This window comes from Gopherus evgoodei, chromosome 21 (assembly GCF_007399415.2).
Source record: "Gopherus evgoodei ecotype Sinaloan lineage chromosome 21, rGopEvg1_v1.p, whole genome shotgun sequence".
NCBI lineage: Eukaryota > Metazoa > Chordata > Testudines > Testudinidae > Gopherus > Gopherus evgoodei.
In genome coordinates this window covers 3,572,924-3,579,641 of record NC_044342.1, presented here as the reverse complement: position 1 = coordinate 3,579,641, position 6,718 = coordinate 3,572,924, and positions in this window count along the sequence as shown.

The following is a 6,718-nucleotide window of genomic DNA, read 5'->3' as shown; positions in this document are numbered from 1 at the left end:
CTGGTGGTTGGGATTCTTGCTGCTTCACCTGGTGCCCACAAGTTTGGCCCCTGTGCTTCCTGCCATACTTTTCCTCTGGCCCACATGGCGCTTGAAGAAAGGAGTGCCAGGGCTGAGATTAATAGTCAAGGCTTGGCAGGAGGTAGGAAGAGCGCCAGGCTGGAGCCCCACACACCTTCCCTTCTCAGGGCACCTAGAGCAGAGGCAGCCCAGCTCTGTCTACTGGATACCTCCACAGAGTAGGTGAGTTCATGTAAATACAGTCTGGTCCCAAAGCCTCCCCCAACCCTGCTCATCACTAGCTGTAAGGGGACAGCTCATTCACACCTCTCTTACAATCATCATTTGAAACTCTAAGGTTGGCCAACACTGCCGAAGCCAATGCACTGACATTGTCAGCAAACACAACAGCTGCGTGAGGAAACCAGGCTTTGTCCAGACTTTCCAAACCTATTTAACTTTCTCAGGTACAAGTATTTTTCATATGTTGTATCTGCTTTTAAACTGTATGTGTTAATGTTTCAATTTCCATTCAGATTTGCAAGCAATTACAACATTGGCAGCGCTGCATGTAACTAGTTGACCACTGGGGGGGGTGTTGGGGAAACTCGAGGGAGGCGTGCACAGCTCCCTGGCTGGGGGCATATAGGGAATGCCCAGTTTCACTGAATTGAGTCTCCTACTGCAGCACCTCAGTAGGTTACATCAGAGAGGAGCTGCAGGGTCTAGGCAGTGGGATGCCTGTGCCTTTAAGAGCCCAGCCCTGAGAAGCCCATGCTGAGAGGTGCTGCCTGTGGGAGGGGAAATAGAAAAGCCCCTCTGCTTCCTGCCCCATGTTTGCAAACACTGGAGTCTCAGCCTCCCGGGGTAACTGTTACCCCTCTTCCCCTGCCTGTGCCGGGGTTTGACCCTCTGACAGAGTCTTTCGCTGGGCTTAACTCCGGCTCCTTCCCCTGTCCCTGATTTTGCCCTTCAGCCCCTCTCCTAACTCTGCCTGCAGCTGCTTGACCCCCCTTGACCAACCCATTTCCACCCCCTGCTCAGACCCTGGCCACCTCCTCCTCTGATTTGCTCCCCTTTGCCCCTTTTTAATCCCTGTAAAAAGTAGGGGGTGCTGGGTCCCATTCTTGGCAGGGGGGTGCTGGGCACCTGGCCTCTGCCTGCCCAATGCTCCAAGTACCCCCCACGATCTTGCAGATGTTTGCCGAGTGCTGCAGGCTCACCTGCACTGGGGAGAGACATGCGGTTATTGGGTGATGTAGCCAAGGATGCCTCACCCAACACTGAGATGCAGCCACCTCTGGAGTGGGTTGCACAAGTCAGCAAATGAATTTGCAACAGGAAACGCATTGAAGGGACCGAAGCAGCTGCAGGAAGTGGAGAAAGAGCAGGCGTCCTGGATCAAAGCCCTGCCCCTCTCCGACTCTACCCCCTAATCTCCACTCTCCTCCCAGAGATGAGGGGAGAACCCAAGAGTCTTGATCCCCAGCCTTACCCACCCCCATATTGTGATATGGCTCCATCGAATAGCTGCCCCCCCCAAATTGCAGGGCAGCACCACAGGGCACACCAGGGACCTGCCTGTTTGCACAGGATGGGCGACGCCAGTGCCCCAGGGTGAGGAGAGACGATGCTAAGGGAGAAGCAGGCAGCAGACAGCCTCCATGAAAGAGAAAGAAGTTCTAGGGGGTGCCATGCTACAAGGAGTGAGGGAAGTTGGCAGGGAATGGAAGGATCTTCCCTCACAGCAGGTGCGTCTATCTGTCCCCCGCAATTCCTTCCCAGCCCTACCCCAGCCCAGGCTGATCCCGGCCCAGTTACCAGGGTTAAATTTGGCCTGGATTCCCCAGCTGCTGGGGGAGGGACATGGGGCTAGGGAGCATGAGCCTCTACTCCCCCTTCCCCAGACACAATTGCATGGGCACTGACCAAAGGAGCCTGCAGCACTGCTGCCTAGAGGAAACTGAGGCACCAGCCAGTGACAGACACATCATGGCTCTCCTCATTCTCATCTTCTTTTCCATATACAACATGGCGAGGGGAAGGGGGGTAAACTCAGGATAGTTGCACAGGGTTCAGAAAAGAATTAGATAAGTTTATGGTGGATAGGCTCATCAAAGGCTATTAGCCAGGGTGGGCAGGGATGGTGCCTGTAGCCTCTGTTTGCCAGAAGCTGGGAATGAGCAACAGTGTGTTAGGCCTGAATAAAGATATAGCAGACAAAACCAGGTATGCCAACCTGACCAAAGTCAGGCTAACAGAGGTTTGTGGGTAATCCCTGAGTGGAAAAGAACTGAGAAGCAGCATGTCTCACGAAGCGCTGGGAAAAAGTGAGATAAGGGAGGGACTGCATTCCTAGTATAGTACCAACTGTGCGGTATTAGGAACAGTTCCTTTGAAGAACTGATAAGAAATCCCAGCCTCCCTGTTTTCACTCCTTGGTTCAGTTCTCTGTCTGTTTTAACTCCCCTACATTCCTAACTTCTGGTGCTTGCTATGATATTGTTAATCACCTAATGCTGTAAAATATGTATACTAAAAGTGTCTAGTTTCTAGCTGTTAGAAGAAGGGGGTGGGTTGTTCCAGTGAATAATTTATGATGCTACGGAACTGTCTATATAGGCTTATACTAAGATGTAAAGAGCAGGCTGGTTCTCTCTGGAGACGAGCTGCTCTCTGTTGATGTGTGCACTTGTCAATAAAGAGCTTTTGATTGGACCTTGCTGTTGTTGCCTGTCTCTCTCGCGGTCAGACAACGAACTTTGCCATCTGTGGGTTAGATGATTCCCTGCCCTGTTCATTCCCTCTGGGGCACCTGGCACTGGCCACTGTCAGAAGATAGGAGGATACTGGTCTAGATGGACTATGCATCTGAACCAGTCTGGCCGTTCTTATGTCTCCCTTGGAGCAGCAGTGACACCCAGTGGGCAGTCAGAGTAATGCACAGAAGGTGTTTTGCTTGGCGCAGCAGTGACAGCCAGTGGCCAATCAGGGTAACACACAGAGCATGTTTCCCTTGGAGCAGCAGTGACACCCAGTGGTCATTCAGGGTAATGCACAGAAAGTGTTTCCATTGATACAGCAGTGACACCCTGTGGTCAGGTGGTGTAATGCACAGCATGTGTCTGCCTTCTAGGAGCGGTGACACCCAGGGACTAGTCACGGCAATGCACGGAGTGTTTTTCCCACCAGTCTGGGTAACGCACAGAGCATGTTTCCCATGGAGCAGCAGTGACACCCAGTGACCAGCAGGGGTGGCATCAGACTCGTCTCGTTTGGTGGGGGACTGAGGTGGGCTAGACAAAAAAATTGGGGGGCTGTGCCCCCCATCACCTGGCCCCTCCCATGCCTCTACTCCTTCTCAGTTAAAGACCAGGCTCATCTCCTCTCCCCCTGGCCAAGGTTTACAGCAATACAACCTTTATTAAAATAAAATAATGAGCAGGGTTTACTTTAAATAAGCTAAATCTGTCCAAATTTTAGTATTAAATCCAAAGTTCTTAAAGATCCCATCAACAACTAAAACCTAAATGAAAATTTGAAACTAAAAACAATGCTTAATTTAAAACCCAAACATTAAGAAAAACTTTGTTTTTAAAAATAAAAACTAACAAATGCCATAAATTAATAATTTCAACATTTTATCAAAAAGGTGTGCTACAGCAGGATGATAAAATAACATAAAATAAATAAGCCTGAACACTTAAACCTCCTATAAAGGAATTGAATCCTTGAATACCGGCCAAATCTGTATAAAATATGCAGAACTATGTCAAAACCGGTATTGCAGGTCAGCCATTCCATCCAGTAAATGGCAATTAAAAGCTCCGTTCCAACTAAAAAACAACAACAACCCAATAAACCAAAACGGTCACAGCCTGAAACAAACCTACATAGAAGCAAAATTAAACCTGTGCCAAAATTGGAACAAATGATGTAAATGTCTAATTCTAACTTCTTGTTTCTCCCAGAAGGAAAGTGTTTTGCACCCCAGTAACCAGGCTGTTACTGCAGCTTTCCTTTCGCTAAATAAGATTTTTACCAAATATAAATTGCCCTCAAATTTCTCTAAGAGAAATTGATATTGTATCTTTGCACTAATATCCCAAGTGTACAAGTCCATTCCCTCAGAGCAGCCCCACACTCTGAGCCCAGGGGAGAATCCCAATTGGTCTGTGCATTTGTAACTCTGGGGCCTGAAGCTGATGAGAGAAATGGAAGTGAGCGATCTTGGAGCTTTCTGAAACCACCTGCTGGGAGCACAGGGAATTGACTGAGCAACGTCCTGGCTAATTTTCACCTTGTTCTCCACCAGAAGGATCGACTGGAGAGCTCAGGAGTGACTTGACCATGGCAGCACCCTATTTACATATTGAAAGTTGGCATTTTGGGGCCATTGGGGTGAAATGTGAGTACTTTTGGGGCTGGGACCCACATGAGAAGGGATGTGGACAAATTGGGGAGAGTCCAGTGGCGGGCAATACAAATGATTAGGGGGCTGGGGCACATGACTTACGATGACCTACAGGCCGTATCCTGTATGTTACGCTAAGGCAAAGTGAGCGTATCTATATTTTGACCTTTTACTCAGAAAGCAAAGTTGACCTGTATCTTGTTACTTACATAGATAAGTACCCACCTCGTCTAAGACCTTTACCTAGACCAATGGACAATGGAGAATGGCATAGGGTTTTTTTTTCAGTATTATACCCACAGACTTAACAGGTACACCACAAGGGAACTTATGTGCATATGTTCATGTCATCAACACCCACAAACATACTAGCCTATGAAGTAAGTGTACCCTAACGTTTTGTGGGTGAGGAATGAAATTTGGGCATAGGAGGAAGGATTTCCGGTGCTTGTGCTCTATAAAAGAGGTAACCCACCTCGCTACAGCACTTCGCTCTATCATTCTGACTTACTTCCTCCATGCTCTCTCTATGTACTAGCAGTAGGCTGTACTTGTTCTTAAACTTTAAGTTTCAAGGGAGCTAGGATAAGCTCCGTTTTCCTAAGTTTTTATTCTTTGTTTATTAGATTTTCATTTTAAGTTTAACTTAGTCAAGTAAGCCCTAAGTAACATTAGCTTTTTCTAAGCACTGCATCTCTCACTCAAGAATTGAGAAATCTGAACTGCAAGGCTGGTCCTGTGTCTCTTACCACCAGGTTATCAAGGAAGAGTGTGAATACATTAACCAAAACTTTGTTGCATATAATGCCTTAAGTATCTTTTGAATAGCAGTAATGCAACTGTAACTTTGTAACTCAATTAAACTAAATAAAATGTAAGCTAATGAATTAAATTTTCATCATATTATCCAAACTAATATTATTAGTACACTCTAAATCAGGCCACATGAGACAGAGAGTTGGAGCGCAGGGGGATGAGAGCACTGTCTCTGGGGGTGCAGGCTCTAGGATGGGGTTAGAATGAGAGGTTCAGGGTGCAGTAGAGAACTCAAGGTTAGGGCAGAAAACTGGGCTGTCAGGGCTCTGGAATGAGACCAGGAAAAAGAAAATTGAGGTGAAAGAGAAAGATCAGGTTAGAGCAGAAAGTGCTGGGGGAGAGAAAGAAGTTTGAGCTGTAAGGGGGAAGAAAAATCTTCCCTCGCCCATCTTCTCTTATCAGGGTATCTAAAAACCAGATCAGAGACATTTCTCCGCCACTGTAACAGCAACTCTAGTGGGCCTGGGCTGAGGAAGGAACTTCTCTTCTTAATAGCTCCAGCTAGATTAGGCTATGGACATTTTGCCTCCCCAGATCTGGTGTTTTTGGCCTGGGACAGGGGAGGGGCTACTCTCCTCTCCATTTGGGACATGGTGGGATGAGAGATGTGACAGGGACTTACGGGAAATCATTATTTGCCTGATTCATGTGCCAGTCCTAGTCCTTGCTGACCCAAACAAACCGTTTCTCCTGCATGCTGATGCCAGTTTGGAGGGTCTGGGAGCAGTCCCGTACCAGGAAGTGGAAAGGAAATGTAAATCTGTAGCCTTTGCCAGCAGAGGACTGTCTGATAGTGAAACTCGCTATTCCATCCACCAGCTGCAGTTCTTGGCCCTGAAATGGGCCATCACTGAGAAATTTGGAGACTGCTTGTCTGGTGCTCAGTTTCAGGTATGTGACTTATGTGTTAACAAGGGCTAAGCTGGATGCTACAGGGCAGAGATGGGTGGCTACTTTTGCTAGCTATGACTTCAGCATTCAATACCAATGAGCTGGTATAATAGGGAGTGTGATTTACCAGGACCATCAATTCTTGGCTGGGGGCAGGATGTAAGCAGGATCAGAATGAACTCTACCCTGACATCTGTTGGTGATGTGTTGTAAAGGCCTTTTGTTGCTGATATGCATGGTCACACCCACTCCGCATTGCATGATGGGGGTGCTTGTCCAAATGATCATTTTGGCTGCTGTGAGGTCCCCAATCTCTTTCTTATTAGGGCAGGAGTAATAAAGTGTAGTTATCCTGGTGATATGAATGAAGGACAGTAGAACGGTCCTTAGCAGTTCATGCTTTTGGGAGTCACCCGAACCTACATATATCTCATTAGGCAAGGGACATGGGTTCCAAAGCATAGTGAATTAAGAAAGATTGAAAATGAATATTTAGATTTAATATTATGGTGGTTTTTTTTTTGAAGTTTTTAACTGAAGATTTTATGGTTTTTTCTCTTTTCTAGTTTAAAAATAAAGCTCTTTGTAATTGTATTG